Source organism: Dermacentor andersoni, chromosome 5, assembly GCF_023375885.2.
Source record: "Dermacentor andersoni chromosome 5, qqDerAnde1_hic_scaffold, whole genome shotgun sequence".
NCBI classification, from domain to species: domain Eukaryota; kingdom Metazoa; phylum Arthropoda; class Arachnida; order Ixodida; family Ixodidae; genus Dermacentor; species Dermacentor andersoni.
This window is the reverse complement of record NC_092818.1, coordinates 68,338,720-68,356,884: the sequence shown is the minus strand read 5'-3', so window position 1 is coordinate 68,356,884 and position 18,165 is coordinate 68,338,720. Positions and strand designations below refer to the sequence as shown.

General features: G+C 46.0%; 1 protein-coding gene and 1 long non-coding RNA gene across 2 annotated transcripts in view; both read right to left on the bottom strand.

Annotated features, from left to right (window-relative positions):
• Positions 1–18,165, bottom strand: part of LOC126530755 (acetylcholine receptor subunit alpha-like) — a 324,932-nt gene that overhangs the window by 238,362 nt on the left and 68,405 nt on the right. The window lies entirely within an intron of this gene.
• Positions 1,086–4,091, bottom strand: LOC126531966 (uncharacterized). The gene is made up of 3 exons (XR_011894624.1): positions 3,814–4,091; positions 3,371–3,570; positions 1,086–2,554 (listed from the first exon to the last, which is right to left on the bottom strand). It is a non-coding gene; the product is annotated as an uncharacterized lncRNA (long non-coding RNA).

Sequence of the window (18,165 nt, the reverse complement as noted above, 5' to 3'; positions counted from 1 at the left end):
CCAGCAAACTTTTTCATAAGAAATGTGCCCCTAACTATTTTTTACGCATTAATGAATGGCCATTGGCCATATTTGAATACAACAACACACCAGAGTAACAAGAATCATGATGACAGCTTCGCTGGGCAGTGTCTTTCTAACATCGGATAACATGCTGACGCCAATTACCAAGATTTTTCTTCCATGTAAAATGCAATGCCTCTCATCGCTAAATACTAAGGGAATGTTAAGTGTTTAACGAGGCATCATACACAACTTCGCGTGTTGAATTTGCAGACATTCTTTTTACGCAAACTTTACAGATACACACGGCGCATATATGCATTGCAAAAGAAGTAGACCCCTTTAACGCTACATAGCATGCGATATCCAAGCCGCAAAGTTTCTCGACCCACGCGCTTTTGAAGAAGAAACTGTGGTTAAGGCATGGCAGCTGAAAGAAGCCGACGTATCCTTAAATACGTACGGCTCGAGCCACCCATACCCCAAGCATACACGAAGGAAACGAGCGCGCGCGGCAGCCGAGCGAGCCGGAGCGAGCGACGTCCTGACCGTGACGTCACTCGCGAGAGGGCGCCACTCCTAATTCTCGCCGCTTATTGAATGACGTCCCAACTGGCTATACGTGTACATCCTGTCGGCTAGAGCAACTGCAAACAGATGCACATAAAAAAATACATGTGGGAAAATGAGATTGTTTTCCTTTGCATCTAAAGCACCGTTAAACAGACACGAGTGAAAGAACTTGCATATGACTAGCTAGCAAATCGGGCCGTACGTAAAACTCCGAAGTTTATTAAGAAACGTAGTTGGCGCTGGTAGATGGTTTCATGTGCGTGCCAGCCAGCTGTCGTGAATTTTTCGTAAATTTTACGAATTTGGGACCGTTCTACGATTTTGCGAATGTTACGTAGTATTTTAGGAAAACAGATTCAATTCGGAAAAAAAGTTTTAAAGGTGTTGCAAGAGATATTGGAAGAGATCCATGCAAGAAAAAAATTGTGACGGTGCTTACGCTGCCTTCTAGCGACAGCGCAAGACGCCATACTACAGAAAGCTGATTCATTGGTTCGAGCAAATTCATTGAGGGAAGTTTCTGAAGCAGGTGAAATCGGCGTCAGCGAAGTCTCTTAATAAGGCACTCTAACCTAATTAAATTGACTCACCATCCAGACCGTGCGAAAGCGGTTGGTCAGGAAAGCTGTTAGAAAACCACTCAAATGCAGTCGATAAGGATATGAAATGTTTTATTTTTCTGTACGTCAACACATTGATTGATATTACACTTGATATTTATTCGAGCGTTTCAGAGATCCTTCGCTTCACACAAATTCTACCGTCTGCATTCAATCTGTCAACTGTTTTTTTTTTTCAGGTTATCGAGAGCCCGCAGAGTTGTTGAAAATGCATTTTGGATCCTCGCCAATAGGTTCAGGTGTTTTCACACTACCATAGCAGCTACGCCAAGAAGAGCAAGGAACTACGTTGCGGCAGCTTGTGTTTTACACAATTTCTTGGCGACTGAACTTCCACCACCAGCTGAGACTCCAGTGGAGCACCAAAGGGCTTTCTTCTCAGTTCAACCATGCCGCGGCCGGCTCAGGGCAACGGCATGCTCATTGCGAGAAGACATGTGTGATTTTTTCACTGGATCAGGTGCAGTGCCATGGCAGATTGACATGGCATATGTGAACGTGTCGACGCACAGGGCTCTATCCCAGTGAACAATTTGTGTTGTATGGGACCCTTGCCTATATCAGACTCACTATTAAAAGTTAGTTCCATAGTGAGCCACTCTATCAAGTGAACTGTCCTTCATATCGCCAAGCGTTCGCTCATGCTTTTCACGATATATTCTTGAAGGTCAGATGTTGACCATGTGATGTGCTCTCATATGTATTTCATGCTCCTTGCTTTGTAAGTAGAAATAAACATGCACAAGTTTTATTATAAACAAGTGAGAAAACCAAGACTAACTGGACGTTATTTCAAATAGAGTAAACAGTGGACGGCGCTGCACATGCAATAGAATTTCTTTTTCCCTGCGATGCCACTCTCTTTTATTGTAAACTATGGCCACAGCTCTGGCACGCTCACCAGAACAAGAAATATATTAAATAACGGTTAACTGAACTGCACTTTCCTCTGCGCATGTGGTCTTTGCAAATTAATACGGTAGTAACACGAGCAGCAACTTGGCTGTGTATGACTCTTACGTCTCACTGAGATATGGTAGAATGGCGTCAATTGCATCTTTCTGACACCTCAGGATGGCAGTGGGACTTAACTGGCGCATGTATGAGGCAACCAACTTTCCAAGTAACGACGCAGAGTCCTCTGTATCGTTCTTCGAAAGCGCATCAGCCACTTTTTTCAGCGCTGCAGTGCGCTGAAGCATCATGTCGGCATTCTTTCGTTTTCTCCCAGGAGCAGCCGTTTCTTGAGATAACACAACTGGTTGTTCATGACATGGTGATGGCGGAGATTTAAAAGCAGATGTCTCCTCTGTATGGACAATGTATTGAATTGTAGTGTCCGTTGCCAGGCCAGGTGCCTGTATTCACAGAAATTAAGAAATGCGACACATGTTATACTGGCTTTATAAAGTCGCTATGGCTACAAAAAAGAGAGAGAGAAAAAAGAAACAATGTTAGAAAGGATAATAAAATATCCTGACGTAAAACAGAGCTCTTGTCTGTGCAATCTTAGCATCCAGAAATCAGAAAAGCAAAGGCATGGGCTGTTCACGGTGGTGTTCCACTTCAGCTGGCTTTAAGCTGATAGAAAAAAAAAAGTTTTTTGTGAATTCAATATTGTCACGTAGTGGTGACAGTGAAGAAAACAGTCGCAAAACTGTGAATTACGATACGGACTTCTTATTGGGCGAACCTGTGCCCACAAAAGCAAGTTGCACTCGAAGCACAAAGATAGCGTCGAACATTGTCGGCGGTCGTCGAAATCTGATCAGCGGCAAAACGCGTCGGCTTTTACACGAGTCATCGAAGGTTCCAGAGTAATCCCTGGTGCACGCGTGTCTTCCAGAAAGTACTAGACAATTCTCGTCGCTCATACAATCAGCTTACATAAGCGCCGGTGACTACAGATAGAAGCATCGATAACGTTCGAGAAACTTCCGATACGTGCAGGCGCGTCCTGCGCCGAGCGATAACGTTTAACATTTGTTAGCCGGTGAAAAGCGGTCATCGGTGAAAGATACGCAAGTGCACGTGTCAATATGATTTGACCAACATATACCCTATTATAATTCTTAAATTATTTCCAGCCGTAAAATGAGCCCCTCAAATGTCCAACAACACCAGTAAAAGTCGACCGTAGCAGAAAGAATGTAATTCACACAAATGCAACTCACACTTTGCTTTTCCACAAACTCCTCGGTGACGAGTCTTGCGTCGTCACTTTTGACAGTGTCAAGAAAAGTGAGGCACGAGTAGAAGCGCCACTTGCCAGCGTAGACCTCCTCGGTGCTTTGGCCACTTTTAGTTGTCTTTGTTTTCTTTTTTTCACTCCTGAAGGTGCGGCGTTTGTTCGCGAACACCGCTTTTAGGAACTCTGCAGGAGTTCAATCAGATGAACATAATGGGTCAAATCTACAAGAGCATTCCCAAAACTGAAGTAATAGTTTCGGCTACATGGTTCATATTGAACTAGTGACATGCTGCTAACCACAAAAGAAAAAAAGAGAGAGACAGGGCTGAGCGCAGAAAGGACAAAGCGCCCTGCCCTCTCTCTTTATTTTTTGGTTGCACAGCACGTCATTATCCCAAAAATGAAGTTCTAACAAATTATACATACCGACAGAGTAAGGCGCTGATTCTGCATGCCGCTGAGCCACTTCGAGAGCGATCTCTTGCCATTGCCTGTTACGCAGCTGCGCGTTTGCATAATCGGCGTGCTCTATATTCCATAGTGCTGGGAATCCCTCAACAAGAGCCAAAAATGTGACGGTTGCCTCGTCGCTTAGCGTTTTCTTCTGCACCTCACTCATATTGAGGACATACAGGCTGCGCGATCTAAATAGAAATGCGCGCGCAACCACGACTAGCCTTTCCCGCTGCACCACTACAAATGCACATGCGGTCACTCCTGCACAACAAAAACGCACGTGACTTCAAGCCGACAACCCGCCATCGTAGCCAGGCCGATCCGTCCAATGTTGACAGATTTCACGCTGACTACGCTAAATTGAGGGCAGACGACCGCCAAACGGACGGATGGAAATACCGGCGAGCATTTTCAATCCGGACCGCGAGCGGAGGAGGCCGGACAAGGCGAGGGCGGCACATCTTGATGACGCGCGCGTAACGTGATGCGCAATCCGCTGCGAAAATTCCTCCTCCGTCCGGTCGTGTGAATGCACCAGCCGGCGCTCGTGCGTCTTGAAAGCGATCTGCGACGTGGCCAAAATGCGCGCCCGCGTGGACCTCATCTTAAAAGCAATCTTCCATGTTTTCATAGTACCACGCGGCCGTGACAGTCCGCGTAGTGCCGGTAGCTTCGTATGCGCTGTGATTTCGATGTTTCGTTCGCATTGAAGCGACACATGCACTGAGGTCATGGGTGCACGAACGTCAATTAGCTCGCGGCTTCTGCTGCGGTTCCTAACTCCGGCGTTTTCAAAGACAGTTTCCGCTGTCATCGAGCGAGATCTGTTCATGTTTGCCTGTGCGCTCATGACCCCGTGCTGGTTAATTGAGTTAAAGCACGTTGACGGGCTAGTTCGTTTGAATTCATGATAGAATTTGTAAGCGGGACTGAACAAGGACGTAGAAAGACGCAGACACACAGACAGCGCTGTCGCTGTGTGTCTGTTTCTTTCTACGTCCTTGTTGAGTCACGCTTACATATCCTAATATTGTGAATTTAGTAAGTAAGCGAATGTTCCCAAATTTACCCAGCCGATAAAGCTATATTAAAGTTAATTACTACAGCTATCTACTAATTTACTGTCTACTAATTTGCTACGCTTACCGGCATCTGCAGCTTATGTAACCGTAGTGTCTTCCTGGAAACGCTGGCCGCGAACGCTATGCACGAAGGCGCGCTTTCTTGTTCCTGTAAGCCTGCAATGCTTTTAGCTCCCTTTCTCGGCGACGTTCAAATGAACTTGAGCCAAAAGCCAGAGCCTAGAGATGGGCAAAACGGCTCGCTTCAGGGAGCGGCTCGGAAGGGCTCAGTTCACTGAAATGAACCGGTTCGTACGAGCAGCTCACCAGTTCACTTAAATCTGTAGCCTGCCGTGTGGCGCCTTCACCATGTCTCGTTTTCTTTTCTTTTCATGCCGACTCGACCCCCCCTCCCCCACTTCCTGCCACCTGTAGATTTCGTTTTTTTTTGTTGTTCTTGAGCTCACGCGCGAAGCTGGCGATCATGCCACCATGTGCCAGGAGACAAAAATAGTCGTGTTACCTTCAACACAACAGATCATCGGTCTCGTTTTATTGAAGTGCTGATGATACACGCTCAGAAAATGCACAAAAGTGGGTGACATGGGCGACGTGATCTTGACTAAACAAAAATTTGCACAAATAAATACCAGGACGTAAACTGTAGGTTCACCTGTCGTCCTTAATTACACGGAAGACTTCGTCTCAGATGTGCTGTGGCACCTGCGCACGGCGCGCGATCGGTGACATTCGTATGACATCGTTGGAGAAGCAGCAGGCAACGAACGGCGCCGTCTTTTGCCAATTAAGAGTTCTTCACTTCTCACTTCGGATGCATCGGGTGCCCCACTATAACGCACGCAAAAGCAAAGGGACTGCCGCCCACACCGCATACAGCGAGCGAGTACGAGTAGCGCGAGTCTGCCCACGCCGGACACCACTCGCCGGCCAGAAAACTAAACCACGAAACCCAGCAGAAGGCGCGGCCCTGACGGAACGGTTCGGCACGGCTCAGTGAACGAGGGAGCCGGCTTCCTTTCTCCGGAAGAGCCGCTGCTCACTTTTAAAGAACCATGGCTCAACCGTTCTTTAAAAATTTGGAGGACACTTAAGCTTCGTCTTTAACAGCGGAACGCGATGGCATTCAAAGATTCCTGACTGCTTCTCACGTTTACCGGCAAATGCAGCGTATGTAACCGTAATGTTTACTGAGAAACGCTCGCGGTGAACGCTATGCGCTATGCGCGCTGTGGCTTTCTGGTAGAGACGCGGCTTCTTGCATGGGCCGCGATGCGGCGGAGGTGAGTACCATCTGGAAAGTGTTTCAAGGAAGCGGGCGCGCCGCTCCGTGGACTCCGAGATACTTACGCGCCGGTGTGCTCAGATGCCGGATGCTGTCTCCGGTCTGTGAATTGTAGAAACGCTGGAAAAATGGTTTCCTTGAGTTCTCGCGTAACCGAATTATGTTTTCTCGTATCATCAAGTTACAATCCGAGAGCTATCATGTCTGTAGGTTGTGTGTAAGTCGTAGTTTACGATTTTTTCGCGAATTTATCTTCAGAAATTCAATTATTTCAGTGAATTCCTTGCATCGCATGAACGGCGTGGGTATGTGTGGCTCGAAAATCTTTTAAAAAATCCGACGCGGGGCGCTGGACACTGACGCAGGACGCCGGATTTTCTGTGACACGGGCTCCTCAACGCTATCACGTTAAAAGAGCAGGTCAAAAGACAGCCGAAGGCGAAAGGGTAGTTGCTACACTTGCTAGGAAGGGGGCGAGGGGGCAGTTGCTTTTTCGCACCGCTAATAGAAGGCGTGGAAGTTGGACCCAGCAGAACACCCAGCTCTGACAGAACCGTTGGCACGGTTCACTGAGCGAGCAGCTCACTGAATGAGAGCGAACCGGATTCCTCTTTCCAACAGAACCGCCGCTCATATTTACTTAACTACGACGCTCTCGTCCCTGAAAAATTGAAAAAGAGCGGCTCAAAAAATCCGGCTCGCTCCTGAGCGACCCATCCTACCCGAGCCGCTCTGCAGGCACTCAAACCAGAACATGCGGGCAAGTGTGTGTTTAGGAAAAGTTCATTTCAACAAGAGGCAATGCGAACACTGAGTCACAATCACGGTAAAATTACACCAGTGCAATAGCCTACACAAAGTACGAAGCATTGTACACACGGCACGTTTTCAAAGAAGCGTCCGAGTCCTTACTGAGTAACATATAACCACATAGAAACCCATGCCACGAACATAGACAAATAGTTACATATAAGTTGAGTCGAGAGTATGACGGAAGCTCGTGTAGCTGGGATCATGCATACTTAAAATGAATAAGTCCGGATACCGACCAAAAATGTTTAAAATACACATTGACGTTTCGGCTGCGCAACGGGAGTCTTGTTCAAAATCAAACAAGTGGGTCGGAAAATCAGAAGGGAAAACCACCACATCGTCGAGGTAAAATAGACACATAGACCACTTGAGACCACGCAGCGTGTTCCCCATGAGTTGTTCAAACGTGGCAGGCGCGTCCAAAGTGCGTCACGTTGAATTCATATAGTCCGTGAGGTGTAATAAGTACAGTTTTCTAGCGATCGGCTTCAGACATCGGGACCTGCCAGTGGCCGAACGGAAGCCTAGGGACGAAAAGAAATCTGCTCCTTGAAGGCTGAAAAAATTAATTAAATTATGGGGTTTTATGTGCCAAAACCACTTTCTGATAATGAGGTGCACCGTAGTGGAGGACTCCGGAAATTTCGACCACCTGGGGTTCTTTAACGTGCACCTAAATCTAAGCACACAGCTGCCTTCGCATTTCGCCCCCATCGAAATGCGGCCGCCATTACCGGGATTGGATCCCGCTACCTCGTCCTCAGCAGCCCAACACCATAGCCACTGAGCAACCACGTCGGGTTCCTTGAAGGCTGTCAAGGACGTCGTCGATGCACGGCAAAGGACAGACGTCTTCGCGCGTTACCTTATTTAATCGACGGTAGTTAACGCAAAAGCGAATAGACCCGCCCTTCTTGCGAATGAGAACAACAGACGGTGCCCTGGGGTTGTGAGATGGTTGAATAAAACCACAGCGTAGCATATCTTCGACTTGGTCGTTAATGACACGGTGCTTCCCGGCAGAGACGTGGTACAGTCTTTGACTCAACGGCTGGTGTAAACCGATGGAAATGTAGCGCTGCACTTCCAACGTTCGTCCCAGATGCGGCTGAGAAACATATAAAAAATTACTAAGGGAGCGCAGAAGCTGAAGAAGCTCGGAGTGTTGGGCAGGAGTTAGTATAGTGGCGATGTAACTCGAAAACTTATAACTCGACGATTCTTCAAGCTTCGAGAGGGCATGTAGTTCGGTGGATTGAATATTGACGCCACAATACCATGCCAGACAAGATTCGTCAGCCACGGTGACACACAACGAAGAGTCAAGGTGTTCCACGCGGCCGAAACATGCGCCGGAAAGCAACTTAACAGGCGGAGATAGGAGATTTTACATAAAAATATTGCTGAGGCCAGCGGTGATGTCAAGATTCGCAAAAGGCAGTTGAAAGGTTTTGGGACTCAAAGATGTCGGAAGGTGTAAAGAAGGCCATAACATCGACAAGGGCACCGCAGAAGAATGGAACAAGGGCAAAAGAGCCAGGTAGAATGTAAGTGTACTCGCGCACGACCACTTTAGGCGGCTTATCAAGAGCGTCGTGGAATGGTGGGTCACACAGCCACGAGAATAAAATTTCAGCTCGTACGCAGTCGATGACGGCATAACGACGGGATAGGAAGAAGTCCTACCCAGGGATGGCGTCATATGCGTAGGCAGAAAGAACAATAACCTCGACAATGTATCTGACGACCTGTATAAGCACACGGGCAGTGCAAGCTGTAAAATGTTCAACGAGCTGCGCGCTTGCCGTGTGAAGCAGCAGTCCAGGCAGCGGCGTCGTCACCTTGCGGAGCGATCGGCATAGTTTGGCGGCTACAGCAGAAATGGGGGCGCCGGTGTCCACAAGCACGAAAGTAGATGCACCTTCGAAATATATTGCGACCATGTTAGCAGAAGAGGAGCCAGGACTTGGGCAGTTCAAAGATGGTGCAGTTCTTGCCTCTTGAACTGCGGCGCTTAGTTGTCCTGGTAGGAGGGTGCGGGTCGGCGATGCACTGGAGAGAACGATCGATGACGAGGAGATGGTGAGCGGCGCGACGGAAATTCAGGGACGTCAGCACAAACATACGGCTGGGAGGGACTCGACGTTGATTGGCGCATGGGCTGACTACCATACTGGAACGGCCGGACAGCGTCGCTGGAAGTTTGAAGGCGATGGCGGCAACAGCGACCGACGTGTCCTGAAGTGCAGTAGGCGTAATAAATACAACGATTGTGAGGCACCCGCCAAGGATTGCTGATTCTCCGCTTCGCCTAAGATGCAGCAGGAGGTGCGGTTGGAGCAGACTGTTGTAGTATCGAGATAGGGGCTGAGGAGGCCTATGCATTAACTGCGCAAAGAGGTGAGGCGCGGCTGCAAGCTGCACTGCCTATGCATAGGTAAGAGGCGCGACCATAGGTGGCTGGTGATGAGCAATGAGAGCAGCTTGAGCGACCTCATCGGCAAGGACAGCACAGAGCACTGGAGGCAGGCGACAGGACGCCTCCTGACTGAAGGGGACTAATGAAAGTTCACAAGCAACTTACTCACGCACGAAGTCGGTAATCTGCTGAATCAGAGCAGAGTGTTCGGAAACGTCAGCGAACTTCGATAGCAAGTAGGCGGTCGACTGAGGATGCGGAGTCAGGGTGCGTTGCTTCTTGAACTCATGGTAGCTCTGACATCAAGTGACGACTTCTGAAAAGGCGCGCGGATTCCTGGCCAGGAGCATCTGGAATGCGCCGTTATTTGGTGCCTCTGAGAATGTGTTAAAGTTTATCACTTTCGGGCATGGCGGCGTTGACATGTTTACAAAGGTCGACGATTTCTTCAGTGTAGCTCATGAACATTTCACCAGTCTGGTGCGCACGAGCTCGCAAGCGCTGTTCTGTGCGTAGTTTGCAGACAGCAGGTGGACCAAACACTTGAATGACATCTTGAAAGTTGACCATGTCGGTATGTCGGTTTCGTGACTGCTGTACTAACCACGAAACGCCAGTAAGATAACATATGACATTGGTCAAATTCGCAGCGTCGTCCCACTTGTTATGTGCGCTCAAGCGTTCGTAAGACGCAAACGAGTCCTCCGCCGCGTCGGTGTCATTTGTACCGCTGAACACCTTCGGATAACGTTGCCGAGGAACCTCGCTGCAGATGACATACTGGGGCGAAGGCGCCGGTGGGCCTACGTCGTCGGTCATGATGGGCAGAAGCGTTCGGGTTTGAAGCTCCCGGGTGCAAGCGACAAGGCAATTACAGCAACCTCCACCAACTGATAAAAGGCTTATTGGGTGTTCTTTAAGGACGCTATGAGTTCAAGAAATGGCGAGGCAGCGTGAAGCACCGTCACGAAAGGCACCAGCGACCAGCAGCGCGAGCAGAGCGAGCAGAGCGAGGCAAGCGTTGGCGATGCTGCTGGACGGAGGCACGCCTCGTTCTTCACATTATTAAACTATTATTAATGTTATTAGATGTTATAGTTACTTCACTATAATTTATAGCAATGATCCAGACTTCTCAAGCCAGTCATGTGTTTAACCGGTATCGCGTCAACATTGCTACTTCATGCTAATTGGTATAATTTCAAACTAGATCGCTCTGCCAAAGTAAGCAAGTATTCCCAAGCAGATTCTATTTGCAGAACTTTATGCCCGCTCAAAGCTGGAAAAAACTTACTCCTTTTCTTGCTGTCGAAAGGCTACTTCAATGTCGATAGAAAACCATAATTATTCATTTCGAAAGTGTTACTCAACGGCTATGTATCTAAGCTTATCGATGCAATTTTGTTTTATAAATACTCAAGCTTATCAATGCAGTTTTGTTTCACGAACAAAATTTTATTTTTCCATCTCATGAACAGCAATGGAATGAAACTGTTCGCTTTCATAAGTTTCAGGGTCAAAACATTGTGGCCTTTCTCCTGAGCATTTGTCCACATCCTATAGTGTGCATGTTTGTATAATGTTTTGCAGTTGCAATTGATTGATGTACACATTTTTAAACATACGTTGCAACGTAGAAATTTATTGAACTTTGTTTTCAAATGTACGAGATGTGGCCCCGCAATAACGACAACTTTAGTAAGGTAAAAAATACAGATTCAGTGAACATGTTGAAATCTATGCGAAGTGAAGTTTTTCTTTTAGGTGGTCAATTACATGTTGTTAATGTAATTGCGACATATACAATTGTCCTCACTTTAAACAATCCAACATGTGGCCTTCTGCGAGGTTTGTTTATGCACCGCATATGTCAGAACCTTAATGTCATGCAATGTCACTTGATGTCACTGTTAACAAAATATACCAAAAACGGCAGTTTGATGCGGAAGAGCACTGCGAGACATCAACACCGTGAGGTTTGTTGCGGGAGGCATGGAGATAGGTCAATATAGACAGTTGAAGAACACGTCCTTATGTATTTATTTAGTTATTCAATTATATACCTCTAAGATTGTAGGGTTGGACTATTAGGTAAGGGGGAAATAAGAAAAGTAGTTACAAAAGAAAGAAGGACTTAAGAGGAAGCTTTAGCTCGGGTGCTCCTATCTAAATACATGTAAAAGGAGAATTCGTTTTTCTCGGCAACCACTGCACCAAATCTGACGGGGTTTGCTGCATTTAAAAGAAAAACAAAATCTAGTGACTGCTGGTTTCTAATTTTCGATTTAGGTCGTCAATGTTTTATAAAAATTTTGCAAAAATCGCAAATTTTCAGAAAACGAAACTATCAGGTTTACAACTCCGTAACTCAGCAACAAAAAATTATATCGCAATTCTGTGAATTGTACCTGATAGCACATCTAAAGCGGACAAAATTGATATGTTACACATGAACCTTAAAAATGGAGTATTGTGTAATTACAACTTTTGCAGAACCCTCGTAAACAACGTAACAAATTCACGTAAGATGTAAACTGACATATCAAATTTGTCCGCTTTGAATGGTCTAATGGATGCCGTTTACAGAACCACAATATCTGTTCTTGAAGCAGAGCTATTAGTTTGTAAACTTCGTGCTTCTATTTCTTTCATACGTCTGAATTTTCGAAAATCCTTTTAACAAAATTCCAGCCCTAAATCAAAATTCCGCTTCCAACAGTCACTAGAATTTAACTTTCTCTCTCAAATGCAACAAATTTCATTAAAATCGGTTCAGGGTTTACCTAAAAAAACGTTTTTGCGTTTTTACATCTTATTTGAATAGGCCGCGTCGGAGTTGGGCCCGAGCTAAAGCTTCCTCTTAACCTCATACAATGCTTACAAACAGTAACAGATAGAAAAATGAACTTCTTTCTGCTAGACACAACGATCACCACAAGACGTAATAACAAATGAAAGTTTATTGAACATGCCGAGTAAAGGCTGGTTGACAAGCAATAAATGGAAGTTACACAAAAAGGGGAAGTAAAATTTATGAGCCATACCCCTCTGTGAAGGTGGATGACACTGAAGCTGTTTAGCACACGATACAGAGGTGAGGCACATTTTGAACAAAGGTACGAACACATTGACTGTTTTCATCGGTGGTCATCACGACGAAAGGTGCGCGCACACAGTTATTTATATACATTCGCGTGGACGACTATATATATGAGCCATTGCATTTTTTGCTTGCTTAGGGGCGATGAGCCATTGTTGATGACGACAGTTTTTCTCGCACACATGATCATTTCACAGAACCCTAATCAAAAACAGCTTCGCTGTAAAACTGACGTGTGTCTGTACAGATCCCAACAGGAAACGCATTCATCTCTGAAAGCGTAACACAGGCCATGCTGACATTAGAGTCGCCTAGCGTATTTAGATCTACAGATTCCACAATTTCTCTAGGAAGCCGATCTGCACAACATGCTAGCTTCTTCCTCTACAATGCGCTCTTAGAAGTCTCGACATCCGAGCGTGCATTGTAGAGGAAGAAGCTAGCATTCTGTGCAAATCTGCTGATCAACTGCCTAGAGAAATTATGAGTTTCCTATCAGGAAACACATTGGTTTTCGATTGTCCTTTCTGTGTATGTTCGGTTTATTGCTTGAAAGCCAGCATTTACTCCGCATGTTCATTAAACATTCGATTGTTAGATCATCAAGGTTCTCTTGTGCGTCCTAGTTGTTCTCTGGTGCCGTATGCAGCCACGTTATTCGTTATTTTTTATACTGAGACAAGCCATTTTAATTTGTTTACCGTTAAGAACCCCGTCAAGATACGACTGTTCACTGATGACTATGTTGCGTGTACAGCCGTACAAAATCAGTCGATCTAATTGCACTGCGGACAATGAACTCTTGGTGTGACACCTGGAGCATCAAATTAAACATGTTAAAAACTCATTGCATATCATTCACAAATACATATAAATACACACAATACAAATACATAAAATTACATATACGCTTGAAAGCACTAAAATCAACAAAATAATCAGGTAATATAACTATGTATGGAAGTCACACCTAACCACAATTGGGAGCCTCATATCTCAGCCATACGTCAGAAATCTGAGCGAAAGCTATCACTCTTGAAAGGAAAATACGTAGTACGCTGTCACATGTCAAACTAAACGCTTACAAAAGCCTAATAAGGCCATGCTTAGAGTACGCCGATTTCTCTGGAGTCCACATCAAAAACAGCTCATGAATAAAATAAAGCGAATACAAAAACTAGAGCTCAAGATTTATATACTCTGATTACTCAACGCACTGTAGTTTTTCAGGTTTGCTCGCAAGAGAAAACCTCAAATCACTTTCACAGACAAGAAAAATTTTACGACTAAAGTTTGTTTATCAACTAGACCGTGATGATTTTTATATACCATGTTTGGATTAAGTGCGGGACCATTACAAACACTCATGAAAATTAAATCATGCCAGAACAATCCACCAAACACCAACGCTCACAAATATTTCCTTTTTCCGTCGGCTATCTTCCACTGGAACAATTTGCCTAACAATATTGTCTGTTGCAACAACATTGAGGCTTTTATGATCGTAATACGCTGTATTGAATTTTCACCACGAATAATTACCACTTTCATATTCCTTCTACTGCTAACCCATTCATGTACCCACTCCTGCACGGGCCATGACGGGCCTGTAGTATATCCAAATAAAAGAATAAAGGCCCTTAGGAGGCTGGTGGGATCTAGAGGGGCCAGGGCGATGGCCACTTCTTCAGCCGTCTCAGCAGTGGGGGTAGTGACGCTGGAGGCGTGGTGTAGGACTTCATCGCGTGTGGCGACGACCACAAATTGTGTGCCATGGGAATATTGGGCTGCATCAACAAATGTGACACCAGGTACGTGAACAAGGGCTTTTATGATAGCTCCGGCCCGAGCTTGGCTCTCGCTCAGCCGTCACTAACTTCAGCAAAGGCCGTATTTCTCCCCAACCTCTTCAAATACTCTGCCAGGCACCAAACTCTAAAGACAGCATGATCTCCCTGACATGGATCCCGGCCCATGCGGGCCCTGTCATTTCACACCTCCCCAATCTCAACGAGGTCACCCACTCCATTGCACGAGGCCTAGTCAACCGCGCTGGAGTCACTGGAGGCGGGTTGGACTACTGACTACTTATACCGATCTCGTTAAGGCCTTTTACCTCAGTCGCCGAACCTTCCCTCCACCTCACCCCAAGTTCAGCCGGGCGCAGGCTACAACCCTGTGTCTGCTACAAACAAACACGTACCCTTCACGCGCCCGCCTCCACCTTATATTCCCAGACGTTTACACTACCCCCAACTGCCGGTGCTCTGACATTCACCCGACTACGCTTCCGCATATGCTGTGGGAGTGCCCAGCACAGTACAAACGGATTAACACCACGACCCTCTTGCGAGGTTGCATGAGGCTCTGCGGAGCTCCGCCCTCGACGACCAAACCCGGGCGACCCAGCACGCCCGTGAGGCAGCGGCAAGGCAAGCCCTCGACGTCCCCTCATGAGAGGCTTTGACCCGACCATCATAAAGTGCTGGTTCTCCAACAAAATTATATCCCCCCCCCCCTCGTCGAAGGCTTCTGCGTGCCTTGTAAAATTGCTTATTGGGCGATGTTGCAAGGGTGTATAGTGTGGAGCAATAACAACAAGCTACGCTAAATTCTAAATATTAAAAGGCTTATTGTGAAGGTGCGGTAATTTATAGAGGTTACCAGAAAAGCAGGGCAGCAAGAAAGCCTGATAAATGCCAGTGCTTGATGAAACCAAACCAGGAAAGAGAGAACATACAAATAAATATATAACAAGTACAGGGGGAGAAAATTCTTGTCATCACTAGCTGCGCATGCGGCTTCCTTCCAAGAAACTCAGCTTTTTTTCTAATGACATGAAAGTAGAAGAGTGCGCTTGGATAAGCAAGCTGCCCGTCTCTCTATTGGAAAAAGAACTCTGCTTCTTGAAAAGTGCTGGTGTTCACGATTGGCGATTGTAATGGTTGTTTTTCCTTCCTTCACTCAGATTTTTGTGCGTATTTTCTTTCAGTCGAGTTTTTATTCATGTTTGGTGGCATTAAGTACCAATTTTTACTTGGCCTTCTTGCTGCCTATCTTTTCTGGTAAACTGTATAAATCGCCTCGTTTTCACAATAAACTTTACTTGGAAGCTAGCCTTTATCCCTGTCTGGCGTCATTCTGTTTATAGTGTTTCATGCTATGCGCCGTTGCAACGTTGATGTGTGTGCGGGCGTGCATAGACATGGATGTGAAATCGGGTCCTTGAGCTGGCGCATCGTTCTTCTCTTGTCCAACACTTGTCCTCATCTCATGTTCTGCCATCTGATGTACCCCAGCATTTATCAACCACTTCGTCCTTTCTGTATAGGGCGAGCTACACTATACCACACCACATGGGTCTGCCAAAAAATTCATAACTCTCCCTACCGGACCGGAACGCGGGAGCAGTGGGAGATGGTGCTGACCAGTTTGAGATTGGAGGATCAGCGAAAGCTGATCGCCAGAGCCGTAAGTGCTGCCACCGCCGATCGGGCCTTGGACTGAAGGTTCCACCCACAACGAAGATGCAACCTTCTGCTTGCCTCATCAAAATAAAGTTCGTCTCTCTCTCTCTCCTGTGCAGCCTCATGGATTCATTATTACAGCGCAACAAAAAGACAATGGGCAAGAACGAAGTGAGCACACAGAGTGCTTCGTTCTTGTCCGTTGTCTATCTGTTGCGCTGTAGTTAATAATGAATCCACACCAACATGTCCAGCTTTCAGTTCATATGTCGGGATCATAGGCCCGCTTGTGTTCTGGAATATGTGCATGGCTGTGTATGCTGTAATTTACTTTCTTGGCCATGTGCTTGCAAGTCGCGTGCCAGTCTCCCGACGTTCCTGGACATCTTGAGCAATGTGTAGGCCCCGACAGTTTCTGGTTAATCCATGCAGGCATGCAGGATGTTGTAGTCTGCAAATTTGCACTGCCAGTGCTGCTTTGATTGCTTTCAGTTCAACATCCCTGGGTGTAGGATGTCCTGGAATGGTCACCACTTGTATGGTACTTATTTTTATGTAGTGTCATACTACTGCAACATTTTTACTGCCACAACAGCATACTAAGTATGCCTGATGTTTGTTTCTATCTTCATGATCAGCAAACTCGTCTGTGTGTTTGGCAGCTGCATAGCCTCCCGGCCTAATTGTTTACCGCTATATTTCACGGTATGGGCCTGTTGTGGTTCGAGTTCAGGTGATCTTGAGGTTGTGTTTCTGAAGGGAAGGGTAGTTGTCTCTGTAGCTCCTATGCTAGCTGGCATAGAACCTTGTGACCAGGTTCCGAGCCCTTGAGGCAAAGAGTTTCTGCCGCAGGCTGCACCTCTAGTCTGTCTAGGTGCTTCTTCGTTTGCTTTTTCTCGTTTTCAAGCAAGGTAAGATTGGAAAGACCTGTCAGTACCCGACGCCTGTTTTCGAGGAGTTTCCTTTTTTGCGCGTTGCTGGTAATTTATGTTCTACAATACCTTGGACACAAGTACAGCATCTGCGATTTTCTATATTATCCGCTCGTCCACCCTCCGAGATTTTGAGGTTATTCTTTTTATCCTGTTTAGAATAAGTGTCCTAACGTGACACAACTGTTTCACCCACATGGTGCTCTGCCGCCTTGGTCTTAAACTGGCTGAGGATTCGGAGATGTTGACTTACAGGTGTATTTGTCCTGCTATGCGAAGCACAACGTGTCTTATAGTTCTTGATTCTACTTTTATTTACGACGTCGATGTAAGCCAACAGCTGGAGGCCGAACAGGCTAAGAAAGGCTGCAATGCTGCCGAGAGCTTCTTGCATCATTCTCCATTTCTGGATAAGATAGCTTTCCTATAGACTGCAATACTCCACAGAGTGTAGTATTTCTCGTATCACGCCTGTATTGTTGGTGTGGGCGAGTCTAACGTACCTACAACTCCCACCTAGAATATCTTGTCTTGCAAAAAGCTGTGGCTGAACTTAAGCGCTCTACCACGAATTTTCTTGCTCATCATTCCTCCTTTTAGCGTATCATGAGGTGCTGCAAATGAAATAATCTTCACTTCCTTCATTCTTTAATAAGCCGTATTACACAATGCTCTCTAATAATGTTTCGGCTGTTTACCCCCACTGATATCTGCAAGAAGAGACAGCTGTTGAACAAGGTTTTCTTTCTACGGTGCGCATTATGTAGTATGAGCGTTCATGTCTTTTATCGTTTATACATCTGTAGAACCTATCAGCTACCTGATAGAATACTTATTATGCGTGATCATGGTTATTTCTCCAGTGTTGTTGAAGAGTACATATTAACGCAATGAATGTTTTCTACATTCGCAGTATTGGAAAGATGGCTGTTTTACAATTTTGCCCTTTGCTTTGGTTGGTGCATGTATTCCTTGTTAGATCTTGCATATGCATGTCCCCCTTATGGAATAGCCTTTGGAAGTGTAAGGGTTCAATAAAAGATGAAACGAATCTAACGGGAAGAACATATTTTTTTAATCTTTGACTCCCATCAAAATGTGATTGTCACGGCTGGCAATTCAATGGCTCACCTAATGTTAGCAGCAGAATGCCATAGCCGCAGAGGCAGGTAAATTAATTGAACAACAATTTCGTTGTCGAAAGATGTGTGTTTTTCCTTGCCTTTT